Below are 21239 nucleotides of genomic sequence, written 5' to 3' on the forward strand. Positions count from 1 at the left end.
ACCCTCCCTAAATCCCCAATATTACCATTTGCCTGACTCATTTCTCCAGGCCTTGGACCATCAGGTACTGGCCCAATAAATTAGCAGCAGAGACTAAGCAGTCGGGGCTGACAGAGATTTGTGCTGGCACGAGGATCCCGTGAAATATGCCATTAAGCAAATGAGGTTGGAAAGAAATTGGTTTGGTTGCTGAATGTGACTGAAAGAGTTAGAAAATAATTGGTTTATATTTCATTTAGCTTTTCTATTAATTGACTTATTTCTTATAGGCAACAGGAAAGAACTCTTGATAAGCTAAGCAAAATAGAAATACTGGGACGTATCCCAAGGAATTCACCAAGCTCCTAGCTATCTGGAGGTCCAGGTTTAGAATTCAGAAACAAAGCCTGCTGCAGATGACTAGACAGCAGGAATACAGCAGCTGCTTGGCAGCTGAAATGGTCCCATGAGAATTGTGCATCTATAATTTCTGGCTTCTGACTCTTCCTACCACCATGAAGTCATGTGCTCAAATACAGAATCCTAAGAGGGAGAGCCTGGTTGGTTGAGTTTCAATTATACGTCCACTCCTGGGTGTACTGGGCTGTGGGGAAGGTTGAGTTGCTGAGGATGAATATAGTCATCCTGAATCATCTTCTGTATTAACTGTCTCTTGCTGTGTAAAAAATGACTCCAACTCGGTGGTTTAAGACAACACCCAGTTCTGTAGGTCAGAAGTCTGAGCAAGTTGATTGGTTTTTCTGAGTAGGCTCTCTCAAGGCCAACATCAAGCTGTTGAGCTCCCATCTGGAGTCTCTGGAGGAAGCAGCTGCCCCTGAGCTCATTCAAGTTCTTGGCAGATTTCTGTGGCTTGAAATTGGATGACTGAGGTCATCACTTTCCATCTGGCTTTCAGTTAGGGGGTCACTTTCAGCTCTGAGAGACCACACCCCAGTGCTTACAAGTGTTCTCCATATTCAGGCCAGTGAGGATGCATTCAGTCCTCCCACGCTTTCAATCTTTTTGACTCTGACCAACTGAATAAAGTGGCAGATGGTAGCTTTTAACGGGATCCTGAGATTCGATTAGTGCCACCTAGATAATCTCCCATTTCAAAGGCAATAGATTCCTACCTTAATTGTATCAGCAGAAGTCCTAATGTCAGGGGAGGTAACGTAACTGTGATCCTAGCACCAGGGGGAGGATCTTACCTACAACACCCTTCTACCCCAAACAGGCACAATGGTGAAGAGAAGATGCTTGCCGAGGAATGTTAGCATTCTATTAGGAAGGAACATTTTCTGAACATCCAAACAAACAAGCATTTCAAGATCCATTACAGGATCAAAACTTCATTTTTAAAAGGACAATATGTTTTTGATTGATGTGTAGGCAATATGAACATGCAGATATGTATTTTACAACAATAATAAAAAAAATACACTAGCAAGTACTGCTCTTGGCTTGGTATGCATAGTGATTTAACCCATGAGAAGCCCTAGGGACTGGTAGTGACGTAACGGACCACTGAACAAGGAGTTAGGTAACCTGGATCCAATTCTCTGCTCCAATAATAACACCCTCTATAACCTTGAATAAATCACTGGCTTTCTCTAGGACTGTTTCTTGAACTTTAAAACAAGAGAATTGGGCTAAATTAGCTCTAAGAATCTTTCTAACACCAACACCTCATACTGTTGTAAAGCTCTCATACTGTAAAACTTAAATGTGGGATGCTCTGTGTTTCACCTATTAAATTATATTATATGCATAGATAGACAACTACTGCTGGAAAGGTTGTGGTGAAGTTGATACCTATACAATTCTGGTACTGGTGTAAATTTTTATATATCTTTGGGGAAAAAATTTTTGCACAATAAATCTAAAACTATAAAAACTATTGCTATGCCACAGTACAAGGTATGAAATCAGAAGAGAAAGAGACTGGCATCAGAGTTAACTATTGCAATAGCTCAACCTTGTTGGGATACGGGCTCTGACAAAACTTTGTGTGTAAAGAGTGGGTGTCTCTAAGTTTGGCCAATGATACATAAGTGACAATTGGATGTGAGACCTCTGTGAAGTCTTCTTAAAGGAGGAGATACATCCTTCTTTGTCCCTTCATTCCTCTTAGTATTAGGAAACATAGACATGATGGGTGGCTCTCCAGAGGCTAGTTTGCTTCATAAGGACCAGAACTACACACAAGAGATCTCGATGCTGAGAGCTGGACCTACAATACATTCAGAGGAATACCATATGAACCAAATACTGTCTGCTGCTGGATCTCTTCTGAATCAGAAAATTATAAACATTTACTTTATTTTAAAAATAAAAAATAAAGTAAAACCCTTCCTATGGATTGTTTGTGATACAGCTTTGGGTACTGTATACAAAGAAATGAGTCAATTATTAAAATGCATTTGTTAAAAGATGTTCATTTTGTCATTGTTTACAATAAAGGAATTTTAAATATGATATAAATGTCTTCTAAATAGAGAACTGTTCACTTACCAAATATTAATGAAACATGACACAGATTTGAAAAATTATGTTATAAAATCTGCCTTGCAATCTGGAATATGTTTAGCATATAATATCTCCAGAATAAAACTTGCAAGGTGTTAAAAATATGTTTGTATATAAATTTTGGAGGTGAGTAGATAAAATCAATTATGTTTTCTCAAGCTCTCTAAGAATCTATACAGATGGGAAATGTGCTAATGCCCCTTAATAAGTTGTACCTTATATAAAATATATATTTTCTACTTTACATTTTCAAAGATGTTTTCCTAACATTTGATGGAACTCATTGTTGAAAATCAATTAATACACTTAAGATCTTCCTCATGGCCCTGGCCGGTTGGCTCAGTGGTAGAGTATTGGCCTGTTGTATGGAAGTCCTGGGTTTGATTCCCAGTCAGGGCACACAGGAGAAGTGATCATCTGCTTCTTAACACCCCCTTCTTCTCCCTCTTCCCCTCCCGCAGCCATGGCTCAAATGGTTAGAGCAAGTTGGCTCCAGGCACTAAGGATTGGCTCCATGGTTTCAGGTGCTAAAATAGCTCGGTTGCCAAGCATGGAGCAGTGGCCCCAGATGGGCAGAGCATCAGCCGGTAGGCAGAGCATCAGCCGGTAGGCAGCTTGCTGTCTCTGCCTCCTGCCTCTCACTTAATAAATTTTAAAAAAAGAAAAGATCTTCTTCACATGAAAACTATGACATATGGAAAAGAGGAGATACCAGTTTATTGGTGTCCCATTAGGTCTTCCAGTAAAGTTCTTCAGAGGCAATTTGGGATAGTATCTTGGTATCAGATGATTTTACTTTTCCAGTTTTTTGGGTTTTACTAGAGTACATTCTGTTCCAGTTTGGCCCATATTCCTTTCTTTGCAATTCAGGGACCTTCTCTCTACTGTGATAAGCATCTAGATCCTGGATTCTGAATTTCTCCACAGCTTTCTTTTAGTTTCTCTCTTGGGCTCGCTTTCCCTAAAACCAAACACCCTGACTTGCCCCTACTCACCTCCTTCCAGTTGTAGCCATCAATTCTGAAGGATTCTCACCGCTCATCTTCTTCCAAACCCAAGCTATATTCAGCATGCGTAAGGAGGACTGAATTGGGATCTGCTGAATGATGGAGCCATTACCAACATGTGAGCCAAGGTTATGATTCTGGGTTTCGAGTGAAAAGTGAGTAGCAGGAATTACCTGAATAGCTATCAGAGTGAATGTTGCTAAAAGAAGGAGCAATGTAGCGATTAGCCAAGAGTCCACTATTAGGAATGAAATAGTGGAAAAGAAAGCAGATAGCTTAGGACTCAGACTCTGATTGTTCGGTGTCCTCCAGAGGATTCAGTTGCCTGCTAAATAGATCCTAACACATATCACAAAGCTGGAGAGAGAGTCCTAATAGGGCTTAAGACAGGTGAATGAGCCCATTGCAGTAAAGCATGGTACCCTGGGAAGTGGATTTTCTGAAAACATTATCAGATAGTAAAAAATACCTCAGAGGTCAGCACACCAGACCTCCCATAATCTCCATGGCTAAACACAATCACCCATGTAACATTTGTATCACAAATCAAATTCATTCTCCAGAAAACGAAAACTAACAGATTGAAAATTTATCAGCATCTGCTGTGCTGTGATTATGGCTTTTAAAATGATTCACATCACATGTGTAAAATGCACAAATACATTTCATCATTGCAAATACATGGCATTTTGGTTGTATATAATGAAAGATTTTTATCTAACATAGGATACTGCTTTTTTTATTGCTCCCTGCCAAGAGAATGCTTGGAGCATTCTTATTGGTTTAATAGTATAATAAAATGAGATTGTCCCCAATACGAAAACCAGAAGGACACCCATATTGAAGAGGGTGGATTAATTGATTTCTCCAAGGATATAAACTACCCTTTTGTAAATTTAATTTTGAGTAAGAAGGTTGTTTGACTAATCACATTCTGAGGTGTCCCTTCTCCAAATACACTCTTATTGTTACAAATAAAAAAATACTCCTTTTTCCTCAAGAAACTGAAAGGATTATATGTCTGTTCACTGGGTCTACATGATTTCCAAGGCCACTCACATCAGCAGACGAGGCTGCGGCAGCCATGAGAAGAAGACTCAAGAAGAGCAGCCTGAAGTTACAACAGAGAACTGGTTCCCAACTGTCAGTAAGTCAAGTCATGGAAGATGTGGGTTTATACTGATGCAGATTACATAGTGCTTTGTATCTGGCTTAGGAAATTAAAACTGTGAGAGATGATGTTTCCATTGAAATTGAATGGCTTTGGAAAACAAAATTTACTTGCATAAATATCAAGGAGCAGGGAGATATATTTAAGTGGCGGTGTGTGGCATATAGTAAGTCTTCAATAAATAATTGCCAGGTGAATGGATGGGTAGGCAAATGGTGTGCGCAATAGAGGAAATTGAATGAGGATTGATTCTGCTGCAGCTACCAGACAAATTACGTACTCCTGAAGTAGAGACCCGAGGCAGGGTAATGGAATGATTAAAGGGACAGCTCCCAAAGGCAGCCTGCAGGCACTGACATCTTACTAACCATGTGACTTTAGGCAAGATATTTAACCTCTCCACACCTTTCTCCTCTTATTTATAAAATAGGAAATAATACTATCCACAATTATAAGTATATTTACTATATATCTGTTGTGACGATTACATGAGTTTATTTTAGGTGCTTTGAATAGCGTTGAGTACATAACAACTCCACCTGAGTGTTGTTATTATGTAGACATTCTAGGACTAGCATTTGTGGCTTGGTCTATTTTCTAACTCCCTTCCCTCCCCCTCTATCTCATTAACTTTATGTGAAGATTTTTAATGGGTGACCTCTGAAATCATGCTTTGCAAACTAGAATGTGAATGTTTCTAGCTTTTTAGAGGTCGTAGTCTTAAACAGAGTAGGAATAGGGTCATTGAAATTCAAAGTTCTACGAACTTCCAAAAGTACTAAAATTTTTTATAAGGTTTTCAACAGAACCTAGCATATTAAACATATAAAAGTTGAACCATCCTCCTACAAGTGAATGTAAAGGGCCAAAGTTTTATTCCAACGAGATTCGTCCTTATTCCTGTGGGATTTTCCATGACTCTTCTTTGGGACTTCTGTAGCTGAAAAATAAGCAAGACAATTTCAATATTTCCAATGCGAAAGTTGGTGCTCTAAATGAAAATAGACCTTTGCCAGAGCAAGAGCTACAAAAATGAAAAAACAGTGAAAAGTACTCAATTACAACTTAACATTTTCACACCTAAATGTGTTTTAGATATCACCTTTGTATGTAGTATATTAAAAATAATGTTTTGAAAATAATGGTTTCTATCAGGCGCTTTAATAATTATTAATAATTAAGCTTTTGTTGGGTTTATAAAAGTACTACTGAATTCAGTTAAAAATAAGGTCATTACAACACTGAATTATCTTCAATATATATGCAAAAATTCTATTTCTAAATATCATTTCTTTTTTAAATAATCTTGTTGAATTAGGACCTTGACTCATATCAATTTCTTTATCCTCTGTCCCCCAAAATACAGGTCTTCACGGGTTCTGTAATCTGCTAATTTATGTCACTAAAGTTGTTTGTGTGTGTGTGTGTTTTGTATTTTTCTGCAGTGAGAAGCAGGGAGGCAAAGAGACAGACTCCTGCATGCACCTGACTGGGATCCACCTTGCATGCCCACTAGGGGGCAATGCTCTCTGCCCATGTGGGGCATTTTCCATTGCAACCGGAGCCATTCTAGAGCTTGAGGCAGAGGCCATGGAGCCATCCTCAGTGCCCAGGCCAACTTTTTGCTCTAATAAAGCCTTGGCTGAAGGAGGGGAAGAGAGAGACAGGGAGAAATGAGAGGGGGAAGGGTGGAGAAGCAGATGGGAACTTCTTCTGTGTGCCCTGGCTGGGAATTGAATCTGGGACTTTCACATGCCGGGCCGACACTCTATCCACTGAGCCAAACGGCCAGGGCACTAAAGCTGTTTAACTATCTTCTAGATTATACGGATTTTTCTTCTCACCTTTTGTTTGTGCTCTATCGCCACGTGATATCTTCTCTGGTCAACCTAGAGTCACAATCGTGCTTGGTGACTGTGATAGTGTAATTTATAATAATAAGTATATATTCGGTCTTTGACCTGGCACACTAAAACCCTTAAAATTTCCTGAGTGATAAAACCAATAAAAGTGTCTTAATATCTATATCTAACCCCTTTCAACTATGCCTGAGTTATGTTAACGGGGTGAGTTTTGGAAAGTACTTAAGGATGGAACATGGTTGTCAAGGGAAATGGCCATGTGATTGAAGAGTTCAAAATTCAGACCCGACATGCTGAGTTTTAAGGAGGAGAGAGGAACTGGAGGTTGAATCAACTGCCTATGGCCAATGATTCAATCAATTAGGTCCATATAATGAAACCTTCATAAAAACCCCAAAGAAAGGGATTGGGAGTGCTCCTGGCTCCTGGGTTGGTGACAATGCCCAGGGGCTGGGAGCGTGGAACGCCTGGGGAGAAAGTGGAAGCTCCACACCCAGAGGCGGATTAAGGTGAGTTGAGGCCCCGGGTGCAGAAGAAAATATTAGGCCCCTTAGGTAAAGAGAGAGACAGGGAAAATAAAAATACATGTTAACCATATTTTTAAATAAATAAAAAGTATTATGTACTATTAATGTTAAAAACGCACAACTTGGTGCCATTAGAAAAAAGTGTAAAGTTGGGGTTTGTGGGGCCCTTCAGAAGTCGGGGCCCAAGGTGCACGCCCAGTGTTTCGGCTGTTAAATCCCTCTGTCCACGCCCCTTTCTCCATACTTGGCCTATGCATCATTTTTATCTAGCTTTCCCCGCGTTGTATACTTTTGTAATAAAGCATTAATTCAGCGAGTAAAATGTTTCTCTGAATTCTGGGTTCCACTCTCGCAAATTAATCCAAACCAAGCCAGGGTCATGGGAACCTCTGATCAACAGCCCTGGTCAGAAGTCTAGGCGTTGGTGTTAGAAGTTGCGAAGGGAGCTGTCTTGTAGAACTGATCCCTAAATCTGTGGGATCTGTTAATATCTCTAGGTAGATAAAGTCAGAATTGAGTTGAATTATAGGATACTCAACTGATGTTGGAGAACTGCTTCACTGTGTTGAAAACACACACACCCACATACACACACACACACACACTCACATACACTGGAGTGACATCTTAAGAATTTGGTATACTTGCCTCCCTATATAGTATGTTAACTAGATATAGTAACTTCCTACTGCTCCCTAAAGCTGGGTTTATTCCCTCACTGACTGCCTGCTGCCTTAGCTGACTCCAGTCCCAAGTTCAGTTCCTTCACCTGGTGGTGTCCACACCATCTCACCCACAGATATAACTGGCGCAAGTCATACCTGAGATGTTTAGAAATTATAAGGGCAGTGGCTATATCCTGAACACCTGTGCTTAATGCTCCAGGCAGGCTAATGTTCATTTAATAATTAGCTCTCAACTTATGAATAATTACATATTCATAGATGAGCTCCTTCAGTAAGTCTATAAGGCTTCAGCCCTGCTCTGAGTCCCTTACTTTCTTTCAATCTCTGGAGTGGCTAGGTGGCGAGCTCCGGGCAAAAATGAGGTAGATTGTGTATTTGTCTGTGCCCAGGAATTTAATCTGCTCACCTCTTCATCAGAGCTAGCGAAGTAAGCACAGTAGAGAGAGCTATAAAGGACCATCCCAGACAGATGGGGAATCAGATCGTAAGGAACAAAATGACTTGTTATTGCACCTCACTGCAGTTCAATTGGCGGCACAGCATTTATGCTGAGCTTCCTGTCTTAGATGGTCTCTGTTACCAAAAAGGTGTTATGGCCGAAGAGACCTGCAGAGGGTATCTGTCACCACTGCCCAAATGGGGAAGCCGATAGTCTGATTAAGCACGTGCATGGTGCACACGCATGCACACACACACACACACACACACAGAGACACCCTTTCTCATTTAACTTTAAAAATCCAGAGTAAAAACTGCTCCAAACTATAAAATGTAAGCTGTTGCATCTCAGCTGTTACCTTCTTGATTATTATTCACAGGGGACTAGTGACTATGGAAATAGAGTTGAATGGGTCAGGCAAGGAGAATAAGGCTGACGAGTTATCCCTTTTGTATCTCAGTCAGTGTGGTCCTTTAAGAGTAACATTTAGGACAGCGACTTTCCATTTTCATGCTTTCATGAACTTGAAACACATAGCTATATGTATTTATTCACTCAACAAATATTTACCGAGGACACGTTACATGCCAGTCGCTGTGCATAGCACTAGATATGCAAAGAAGAAAAAGGAAACATCTATCTTCATAGGCTTGCAATCCATGGACTCCATAAGTATTTCCTACACAGTAAATTCTGTGCTGGTCTTTCAAACGTGGATATAGACATCCACTTGCTAGGTCTGGGACTTCCAGAGGGCAGAGACAGGAGACATTATCTACCCTAGTCCAATACATGTTTTTCTTTAACAAGTCTTCGCTCGAGATGTACAAGTCTCCCATGAAACCCCAGGTGTCTTCTATCTTAGCCTTTAGCACACTTGATTATATTGATTTCATCATATCCTTCCCTACTGGACTGTGAGGTTTGTAATTGTAAGAATTTTGTCTATTCCATTCCCTAATGTACGCCCTGTGTCTAGAACAGTGTCTGGCATAAAGTGGACAATTAATACATTTTGGTTGTAATGTTAAATTAATAAAAGTGTAAATGAGATTCTTTCTTGACATTACATTATATAAGAAGCTCTAAAATTCAGCAAAAGATTTGGAAGACAGGAAAATGATAACCACTACCTCTTTAATCTTTATGATACTACAGACTATAGCACTTTGGGAATGTTATATCTCAATGACCCTAGAGGGCACTGTTTTTTTCACAGATTAAAACAAAAGTTATTTAAAAGACTAAAACAAAAGGATTTATATCAGTTTTACATGGCCATACAACTACTTAGAAGCAATGTTAGGATTCAAACTGAGATCTGCTTAGCTTCATATTTTGAGAGCTTTACCAATATTCTTGAGTTATATAGAAGGAACCTACTGTAACAAGATAAAACATAAAGAGCTAAAGAAAAAAGTGTAGGCTTTCCTTTTTCATACCACATTACTCCCATGCAGAAGTGAGAAAGGGGACTGACAGAAAGCAATACAAGAAAAATAAAACACCTTTTTTACAAGGGAGCAGAATTTGAGTCAGCAATACAATATACCTTCCAAAAAGGCTGCAATAAATAAATCATTAACTAATTCTCATTAATTAATGAATATCCTATTTTTTTAAAAAAAAGATGCTTAGACCAGAACGGGAACACAATGTCTGGTTCTGGGAAGCACACATGCAGGGGAGCATTATCGTACTGAAGCCTGTCTATAGGGAAATGGCCACCATTGGGAAGGGGGCAATGGCTTTTCATTAAAAGAGGGGGACCATTGGACCCGAGTAGAGCAGACATGAACGGAGGTATTAAGATCACAATCATACCACAGCTGAAGGGCGGTCATGCGCAGAAGGTGGCTAGTTTTGCCCGGTCCTAAAAACTAAAATTTTGATCTGAAAGGAATTGTCCAAAAGAGGGCTTTATATGAATGAGAAAGAGCCAAGGGAAGATGGGATAGTCTTCCTTTAGAGCAGCGGTCCCCAACCCCCAGGCCGCGGACCAGTACCAGTCCGTGGGCCATTTGGTATCGGTCCGCAAAGAAAGACTAAATAACTTATGTTATTTCCGTTTTATTTATATTTAAGTCTGAATGATGTTTTATTTTTTAAAAATGACCAGATTCCCTCTGTTACATCCATCTAAGACTCATTCTTGATGCTTGTCTCGGTCATGTGATACATTTATCCATCCCACCCTAAAGGCAAGTCCGTGAGGCCCTGGCTGGTTGGCTCAGTGGTAGAGCATCGGCCTGGCATGCAGGAGTCCTGGGTTCAATTCCCGGCCAGGGCACACAGGAGAGGCGCCCATCTGCTTCTCCACCCCTCCCCCTCTCCTTCCTCTCTGTCTCTCTTTTCCCCTCCCGCAGCCGAGGCTCCACTGGAGCAAAGTTGGCCTGGGTGCTGGGGATGGCTCTGTGGCCTCTGCCTCAGGCACTAGAATGGCTCTGGTTTCAACAGAGCAACGCCCCAGATGAGCAGAGCATTGGCCCCTGGTGGGCATGCCGGATGGATCTCGGTCAGGCTCATGCGGGAGTCTGTCTGACTGCCTCCCCGTTTCCAACTTCAGAAAAATACAAAAAGTAAATAAATAAATAAATAAAAAAGGCCGGTCTGTGAAAATATTTTCTGACATTAAACCGGTCTGTGGCCCAAAAAAGGTTGGGGACCACTGCTTTAGAGCATTGCAATACTTTTTTTTTTTTGCTGGAAATGTCCCTGGGGACACTAAAATGCCACAATTTACATCACTGAAAGGGGGATTTAACCTACGCCATTGGACTGCGTTGGAGCCATCAACTGCATGGCGTTCATACCACTACCCGCCCATGCAGGCTCCTCAAGGGCATCGCTGGTCAGTCATGGTGTTCTCACAACCCTGCTTCAGGTACTTTCCAAACACAGCATTTCAGGCAACCGCCTCCAACGACAGAGTCGGCATGTGAAAGGGAAACGCAGTCTCTCCACCCCTGTTAGGACACATGGTGTGAAACAGGGGTTCGAAAGCCCAGCAGGACATGAGAAGCATCCATGGAGCTTTTGCAGCTTTTAAAAACTGCAGATTCCCAGGCTCTACCCCAGCTGTCTTAAAAACGTATCGACATTCTGAACCCACAAATCTGTATCTGAAAACTACCTTCCACTGGCTCGAGACGGGCTGAGTCTAGCACCTACTGGCAAACTCACATGCAGCAACAAATGAAAATCTATTCCTATTCTTTGTATGTGTGATTTTTTTTTTTTCAAATCAAATGATCAGGAACAGAAGTGTGTGTATGTGTGCCCATGGATACTTAAGCTAATCTTATCTTTGTTACAATGTGCATGTGTCACCCACGCCCACGGTGGTCATGCTTGCCAGGGTTTTGCCCCGTGGATACAACTGTGTGTGCACATGCCATCTCACAATAGAGATTTATGTGTGTGTCAGTCTCCTGACTTGCACCGACTGGATGAATCACACTACCTGTTAGAGTGTAAAAGAGCAAACATTAGTAAAACTGATAATACGCCTTGTGGTGGTGACTCAACCAAAGCAAGCACATCTGTCACCAAGGAGCAGCCTGCCAGCTCTCCACCAGGGGAAATGCAATTGAATAATAATGCACCACACATAAAGCAACTTCAGTAATGCTTTCTGCCAAGTTAAATCCCCTGAAGTTGGAAATGTCTGCATACGCTGGGCAAATGCACAGTCACATAGTATACACAGGCCAAAGACTTTGTGCTTAGAATATAACATCCTAAATTCATAGGCTCATGCAATGGGCATGAGGCCCTGTGCTCAGAACCAAGAAAACAATGGTGAGCACAACAGACACGGTCCCAGCATTGTTAGTCCTTCAAGAAGAGTGGTGGGAACAAAGTGTGATGTCTGCAAATAAGAGTTAAAGCTAGAGAAGATGCAGAGGGGAACCCACAGAGTCTGGTAAGACAAGACATGTTAAGGCATTTTGATCGTTAACTCGGGGAGGAGAGGACTGGCAAGCTGTGAAGGGATTCAAACCAAAGAGTGCACTGTGTATTTAGAAAGACCACTTGGAATACATTGTGGAGAAAGGACAGGAGCCAAGAATGAAGACAAATGTATCCACTGGAAAATGTGTAGCAGGGGTGCACGGGGCCACCTTCTGGCTGAGAGAGATGATTGTCATCGTCTATATCCAACTATGAGTTCACTAGCTTCAAATGGGCAGCATAGAATCAGCATGGTGAGAGCATTTACATCATGGACTTGGGCAAATGCTGTAAAAGGCTTCTCCCCTCAGAGAACCCATTGCTAAACATTTACCAGCACACCTCATTCACGTCAAGCATATAATATTTTGTGTCTACACACTGTATGAATAACGCCTAATTCAGAGGACCTTTAGAATTTTGTTGATGAGAACACTTCTCACTCATAAAGGGTTTTACCATTTGTAAGGTACTTCTATATTTATCTTCTATTTACCTTTCTTTTTTGAAAAAAAAGTGATATCTTTATTTTACAAATAAAAGCTTAATGAGAATTATGAAATTTTTGAAAGGATTGAATGAGAACATCTAGGCGTACACTAAACAGAATGCTGGGCACATATTAAGTGCTCAATAAATTTTAGCTATTATTGTTGTTAATGTTAGAAATAATTATTTTAGTATCAAAATGATCCTTCAGTATAGATATGGTAGATAGTATGAACTGGATTTCCTGAATGATGGACTTAGGACTCAGAAAATTGAAATAAAAATGACCCTAGACCTAGATTAGAAATAATAGAAGAGTGACTTAAAACCAGAAGTTATTTTAACTCCTGGTCCAGTGCCATATTGATAGATCATATTAACATTTAGTCGTCTATGTATTTATTCTTCTACCCACTCAACAACTATGTATTGAATGCCTACTTTATGTAGGTACTGTTATGCAGAAGCAACAATAAATCAAAAACTGCCATTGTACTCATGGGGCAAACACTGTAGCAGTGGATGGATGGCAGAATTAGCATATTAAAAATAAATAACTAAATATGCAATAAATGCTGTATGGTGGTAAGTCTTGTGAAGAAGAAGAAATTGCCTATGTGAGGGAGAAAGAGGAGAGGGACAGTGTTTTAGGTAGGGTGGGCCCTGAAAGTCTCTCTGTGAAGTCTGTTCAAATGTATCCATGAAAAGAAAGAGCATCTTGGGAAGAATACTCCATAGAGAAGGTATGGCAAGTGCAAAGGTCCTGAGGTAGGAGGGTGCTTGGTATGATTGAGAAGTGCAAGATCATAGTAGCTGAAGAACATAAGCCTGTGAGGGGGAGAGTGGTAGAAGACAAGACCAAAGAAATAATCAGAAGCCAGATCATTGAGGGCTTTATAGGTCAATATATGGTCTTTGGTGCCTACCATAGAAATGTGTGGATTGTGGTGATTTCAGATTGCTCAGAGTGGAAGGCAGAAGACCTCAGCATTCTGAAACCCTTTCTTGTAAGCACATAGAATTGTCCCGTCACAATATAGAGGCTGGTTGGTCTCTCTGGATTTCTTCAGCCTCTCAGTCTTAATGTTTATTGGCTACATGTGCATTCATTCATTTGTTATTCACGACACAGCTACTTTGTGCTAGGCATTGTGCTAGCCCCTGGAAACAATAAGACAGACAGTAAGATCCTTTGCCCACAAGACATTGACAATTGACTAGGAAATCCAAACATATTCCCAGATAATGAAGTGCAGCGTCAAGAGCTATACATGCAGACATGTTCAGAGAATGCATGCTCCTATATGTCCCCACAATTCACACCACACTCAGAGGGACATTGCCAGTGCAGGCCATTCTAAAAGTGCAGTTCTGTCACCCACATGCATGACGGAGCCTGTGCAGGCAGAGAGCCCAGCTTGCTTGGCCAAGCCTGGAGAATTAGCAGTGAAGACAGGAAAATATTATTTTGTTATTTTTAACTAAACTCTATAACTGGAATAATATCACCTTTAATGAGGCTGGGGAGCTTCCTTTGAGGAGTCGGAAGGCCCTTTACCGACGTTATTCCATTAATTCTCCTTGTGTCTGGAGCTTGGCACCTGAAGCACAATGCATTATGCAAAACCAAAGCACACTTTGCATAGAGAAAAGATTCTGTTTCGATGTCTCCCTCGTGTTCAACTTCAAAATGTTGGCAGGTCTGCCATCAGGACATGTATTCCATATCCACGCTCTTTTTGTTCAAATCATCCTTGTTGTCATAAACTATTTTGCAGGGCATGAGAGAGAGACAGAGACAGAGGGAAACAAAAGAGAGAGAGAGGAGTTCGCAGATGTGGGCAAAAATGTACCTCAAATCCTTTATGGGATTAAGGATAAGATTGTGGGAACTATCTAATTCAACAGCAGTTTATGAAAACCCTTTTGAAAAAGTGCTTTGTGAATTCTGTTAAAATACTAGAGAGATAACTGCATGAGGAAGTAGGTTGATGCTCTCACTATGTCCCTCATCTGGTGCTAGGCAGTTTGTAAAATAGGGATAAGATCAAGACAAGTTCTGTGTCAGTCTGGGAGAAACCATTGCCATACATACAGCAGTTAATTTACAAGTCATAATTAGAGCAAGTCCTATGCTGGGCGGGTTAGCCTCTAAATGCTTCTTGGTGTTCAAAGAAGGCAGAGATCAATGTCGAGTAGAAGAATAAGAAAATCTTTATGATGAGCAGTAGATTTGGATTGATCTTGGAAGACCAAAGAGGATTTAGAACCGTGACTTTAGAATACAGTTACAGGGATGGAGGGGTTGCCTATAGCCTAAATATTCTAAAACCCAGGGCAGCCTGAAGTCACCCATTCTTCCTGGGATGGGGAGGGATGGACCCCGTATCACATACATTAAGGGAATAGGATTCTTCTTATAATTCTAAGAATTTCTTTGAGTCGCGGTGGTGGTGGTGCTTCGATGATCCTGTGGGCTGCTTGTCACCTTGCAGTTAAAACATCTTTTTACTACTGTTCCTTTTTCTGCTCAGGATGGCCCCTGTCCCCCCTTCACGCCGACTGCCCCACCTCCTGCCATCACCTGCATGGCCTCTCTCTCTCCTCCGTCAGCCTCACTCCTCCTTTCTCCTGGTTCAGCTCCAGTCTGTACATGAGTTTGGCCCCCAGCGCTTCAGTCCCCCAACACCTCTAACCTAGACATCTCCGAGGAAGCCTATGAGATTGTTCCTGCAAGGTTAGGGATAATGGAAGGGAATAAAAACACCATGAGAGAGGAATTTGAATCTGGACGTCAGTAATCATCGCAGCTGAAATGAATGATGCATGAACAGCTCACGCCACGCCGCCCCCTCCACAGGCATCTCTTCTTGGTTTCTGGCCCGGTGACCCGCGGCCTGGGAGCTCTCCTGCTACACAAGTGCCACATGTGTCATTGCCGCCCTGCCTGGGGCCGGGCTAGCTGGGGTTCATCTCAGGGCCACCGCTTTGTCATTGGGAGAAACTGAGGAGGTTTCTTCATCTTAAAATAAGAATAATTGTGCCTCCTGCAAGGGCTTGTGCTAAGGATGAAATGAGTTTGTATAAGTAAAACACATAATGTCTGGAACCTCTCCAAGAATTCCAAAGAACTATTAGCTATTACCATTATCACCATATTGCTGGGCAATAATACAGAAAACCCCAAACTCCCTGTTAAAGGAATTTTTGTTTTAACCTCTCTCAGTTGGGTGACACCAGACCTTTCCTTTCATAACCTTTCATAAGGGTCCGGGTAGGAGATTTCAAAAAGAAAAAATTTAATCCCTAAAAAAAAAAAATGCATCTATTTTCATGAAATGTTCTTCTTCTCACCAGAGTTATATAGAGTCAGATAATCACAGAAAATAAAATAGGAAATTGGAAATGTTTCTGAGCGATTCCTAGAGGTCAGAGGATTCATTTTGAAGATGGGGAAACTGAGGCCCAGAAAGATGAGTGTAATTGTGAGAGCCCCCCACAAAATGAATAGCAAAGACAAAGTCAGAAATCTGATTTCCACCTCCTTCCTCCAGCCTCATGCCCCCCCTTTTTTTTTTTTTTGGCTCTGGGCCTTGATTACAACCTATTCTAGGATGAAAACACTCACCTCAACTTGTTTTGAAATGAAAGCAGGTTAGATCCAGAGCATGAGTGTCCAGTGTCTTGAGTCAGCTTTTGAAAGGTTTTTAAAGACCACTGACCAAGACAACCTTCACGTTTCTTTCTGGCTGTGAACTCTTTTTTTTTTTTTTTTTTGTAGAGCACCTTCTTTAGAAAATCTGTCATTGTTTATTCAAATTGTAAACCATGTCTCCACCTCTTGTCATTTTTCAACCTAGGAATGTCTTCCCCAAGGACCTGGAGTCACTGAGCTGCAATGTCACTACCGAAGGAGAGAGCACCAGGACCGCTCAGTCTCTGCGAGAGGGTAGGGACCTACTCCAGTGAGGGACAAACAACACTTGCCCAGGTGGCCAAGCATCTTGGCCAAACCCCGCCCCTCCCCCAGTAATTTTCCACTAAGTTACTCCTGTCTTAAAAAAAAAAAAAAGGGAAGTCCCTGCCTTTGGTTTCAGCAGAGTTGAGTTCAGCCCTGTGCTGAATCTCTTCCACCTACTGCAGCAGGCTGAACACAACCTTTCACGCACTTCTCACAAACTTCTGATTCGAGTGCAATTTTGCTTTGACACGCACAGTCCGGGACAAAGCCTGGCTGCAGCCCACTTCCTCTTCCGTTCAGGAAGCACAGGCCAGCTTCCTGGAAGCGGCCCAAAGATCATCAATTTATTTGCATTTTAATTGCCCACTTGGTGTTTGGGAGGAGGTACTGGATGTCCTCCGAGGAGGCTTTGCAATCTTTCAAACTTCAAAACAGAAGGTCAGGGTTGATCAGCATGAAAAGAAACCCAGTGCTTGGCGGTCAGTGGAGTTCCAAGCTTCCAACCTGAGAAGCTGATTTCAGTGCAAGGCCTGGAGGAATGACTCTCATGGACTCACAGCACAACACACGGCCAAGGCTGGACCAGGCGGCCTGTCACTGGGGCTGACTTTCTAGGATGGTCTGTTACAGCCACCTATCCCTTTCGGTGGCCTTCTGGGAAAAGAGCAGGACACAGAACTCAAGCATGGCCCCTCTAATTTTCCTAGAAAATTGTGTCTACAACTAATCATCTGTACCAAGCTCAAACACATCATTTATTTACAAAAAAAAAAAAATTATATATATATAATGAGTAGTTTTTCTTTTTAATTGTTCGTAAAATGTGGATAGTGTTAGACTCGTTAGACAAGGACAAGAAGGACATGAGATGCAGGTGTCTCTAAAGCCTTGTCAGCCTGGGCAAGCGAACACAGATTTAAGCCTGTGCATGCCTCAAGTTCACAAAATTGAAACCAAAGAACAACCAATCACAAACAGCCAGCTAGGCTTGAAGCTGTAGCCAATCCATAACTTCTTTACTTTTGTGTGTGTGTATGTGACAGAGACAGAGAGAGGGACAGATAGGGACAGACAGACAGGAAGGGAGAGAGATGAGAAGCATCAGTTCTTCATTGCGACATCTTAGTGGTTCATTGATTACTTTCTCATATGTGCCTTGACCGGAAGGGCTACAGCAGACCGAGTGACCCCTTGCTCAAGCCAGAGACCTTGGGCTCAAGCTGGTGAGCCTTGCTCAAACCAGATGAGCCTGCACGCATGCTGGCGACCTCAGGGTTTTGAACCTGGGTCCTCCACATCCTAGTCCGATGCTCTATCCACTGCACCACCACCTAGTCAGGCAAGATGATGATGATTAATGGAGCACTTTCTATGTTCTCACTCTTTAACATTTTTAAAGACCAGGAATCCAGAACAAAGGTCACTCCAGTCCCACTTCCTCTCTTGCTTACAATTCTATGTTATGTTTTTATTATTCCCATTAAAAAAATAATAAAAATCTGAGACATAGAAAGGCTAAGCAACTTGTCAAAGGTCACACAGCTGGCAATACCAGGACCAAGATTCAGATACGCACATTAGCTCTAGAGAGTTAATAGTTTATGTAAAATATTATGCTAGCTATTTTGTTTATTCAAGGACTCAAGAAATGGTGGCCCTGGCAGGTTGGCTTAGTAGTAGAGCGTTAGCCCGGTGTGTGGAAGTCCCAGGTTTGATTGCTGGCCAGGGCACACAGGAGAAGTGCCCATCTGCTTCTCCACCCTTCCCCCTCTCCTTTCTCTCTGTCTCTCTTTTCCCCTCCTACAGCCAAGGCTCCATTGGAGCAAAAGTTGGCCCAGGCACTGAAGATGGCTCCATGGCCTCTGATGCAGATGCTAGAATGGCTCTGGTTATAATGGAACAATGCCCCAGATGGGCAGAGCATTGCCCCCTGGTGGGCATGCCTGATGGATCCCAGATAGGCTCATGCGGGAGTCTGTCTGCCTCCTCGCTTTTCACTTCGGAAAAATAGAAAAAAAAATTGTAAAATCATTATCACTAAAAGCAGTAAATTCCATCTGTGCCGTATCAGTCCTGACTTTCCACACCAAACACTTTCTTTGCCTTCTAACTTCTTATGCAACCTTTGGCCACATTAACTCTCCTATTATCATTCTCTATACAAATGCCTCAACCAACTCTAAACCTGGTAAGACTTCCTATTGTCACACATTGTATTTGACCCAGCTCTCTGGTCATGTTTTCTCTGCTGATTAAATTATGCAAAAACTAAAACAACATAATGGGAGTGGGAAATATTCAAAATCAGAAGATACAGAAAATGAATAAACATTCACCCTTGGTGCATGATGTTGTAATATAGGCAAACTGAATGGCTCGGAAAAGGGTTTGTGGACAGAAGAGTACAAGGAGAAACTCAGGCGTGACCATGCCCCTCTGATGGGGCATGAACAGGAGCAATTGAGGCAATCTTAGTGAAAGGTATACAAAAAATGAACTGTGAGAGACTCCCATTATGGAATTTTTTAACACTGTGCCAAAGACGGCAGAAAGATTCAAGCATCGTACTTGCAAACACAAGACATGACCTAGATTACCATTACTAAAAAAAAGAAAAAAAAGCTTAAATACTCAGAGCCTAGTAACCTGGTGTGTCATTTAATTTCCCTAAGTTTCTGAGATTCACAGTGCATTTATCTGCCACCTGCCTCATCCCCATACACTTAGAGTTTATCTTATCTTGCTTCATAGAATAACAGCTCTAAAGCAAGACTTAGAAATCATCCAGTTCAAATCCTCCATTTTACCAGTCACCACGAGTCAGTTTAAAGATGAAAATGAGAAGGAAACCAAGGTTCCACAGCTCACTAGTGGCAGACCAGGGCATCAGACAGGGGGAGGTTCTTTCCGGAAAGGGAATCCATGAACACCTTGAAATTGTTGGCACAGTATTTTAGAAACACACTCCTCAATGAAATCCATGAATCAAATATTTTAAGAACCACCGTTATGAGTTTTTCCAAGAAGAGCTCAAGAGATGAAAGTAAATTGCATTTAGACATCATTGTTTTCATTGGCTCATTTAAAAGCCATAATGGGAGGAGAAATCTGCACAGAAAACAGACTAAAATAAAATAAATAACCCTCCTTCACTTCCTTCAGTCGGCTGACTGGGAAAGATACATTTTCTAGAAATACTGCAGTAATACTAAAAACAACAGAGTCACACACACAAGCACACACAGACAGATTGCTGCTGATCCTGCGGCTAATTGCGAAGGGTCCCACTCTCCCACATCTCCTCTGACGGCTTACGCACCTGGGCCATCTGGTATCAGCTCTAGTACAAACTCGCCACCATACGACATCACTCCTGGCTGTGTGTACTACAGGAAACAAAGGCTTTACCTGGGTTATCCCTCTTCCAAAAGGGATTCCAACTGCAACACGAAAAGAAACAGCCTCTGGAAAAAATAATGGTTATAACAGTGACTGTACAAGTCAAGAGGCATGCTGAATCCTCTTCAAACCCCGCTCGCAGAGAGAAGGATATAATCTAGTCTCACTTAGGGGAGTTATGCACAGTATGGAGATGGCAAAAACATGTAGGCTTATTCAGAGAACAGATACAACAACAAAAGCAATGGTAATTGGGATAAATATATGTAAGCAGAGGCCCTGCTAAGATGGAAAGGAATGAAACAAGAAATCATTGTGGGATGTAGCATGGAAAAGGAGAATGATGATCTAGGGAGCTGGTTTGAGATACTGCCTAATACATTTCATTATTTGTATGAATTCATTTCCTCATTTAAGAGAAAAACAACAATAACTCTAGAATCCTTACCTTGTACCAAGTGTAGGCTGTGCACACGTTACTGTCATAAGAAATCCTGAGTGAGTGCGAGGGCAAGCAGGCACTCACACATGAGTCTGGAGAAAGAAAGGCCTTAAATAGCTTATCCATGCTAATGCAGTAATGATGGGCAAAAGGCATGATAATAAAGGGTTTTTTCAAACTAGCCAAAGACATAGTAACACAGATATTTTTCTAGGTAAATTTCTTTTTCTTTTTTTTTTCCTAGGTAGATTTCAACGCCCCAATTTTACACAAGAAGGCCCAGAGACGTGAGAGAAAGTAAACAACTTACCCAAAGTCACACAGCCAGTATCCCAAGAGGTAGGATTTAAAACCTCACCTGTCTACAAAGGCCACATATATCCAAGGATATCTACATTTCTTAGACTGCCTTTTCCCCTTTGCTTACAGTTTCCCCTGTGCCTGAAACACACTTCCCGTACCACGCTGAGCTCGGTAACCATGTCCCATCCTTTGAGACTTGGTTCAAGGTCCTTCTTCTCTGTGGAGCTTTACTCAAATGTCCCCAATTACTCGTCTCTTTTCACTGTTGAAACCTCAAGTAATTTTATACCTGCATTTCTTACAATTGTCTCACTTCCTACTTAGTGTCACAGCTAATTACATAAATGTCAAGTTCTTCTCCGAGACAGAAAACTCTTATTTTGCTTTCCCAACCTTACTGTAGCTTTAACTGCAGCTGGCCCAGAGCGGAGATGATACCATGTATGACCGAGACCTTTGGCCTTTGTGTCCGAGATACTGCAAGGGCCAGA

Source organism: Saccopteryx bilineata, chromosome 2, assembly GCF_036850765.1.
Source record: "Saccopteryx bilineata isolate mSacBil1 chromosome 2, mSacBil1_pri_phased_curated, whole genome shotgun sequence".
NCBI lineage: Eukaryota > Metazoa > Chordata > Mammalia > Chiroptera > Emballonuridae > Saccopteryx > Saccopteryx bilineata.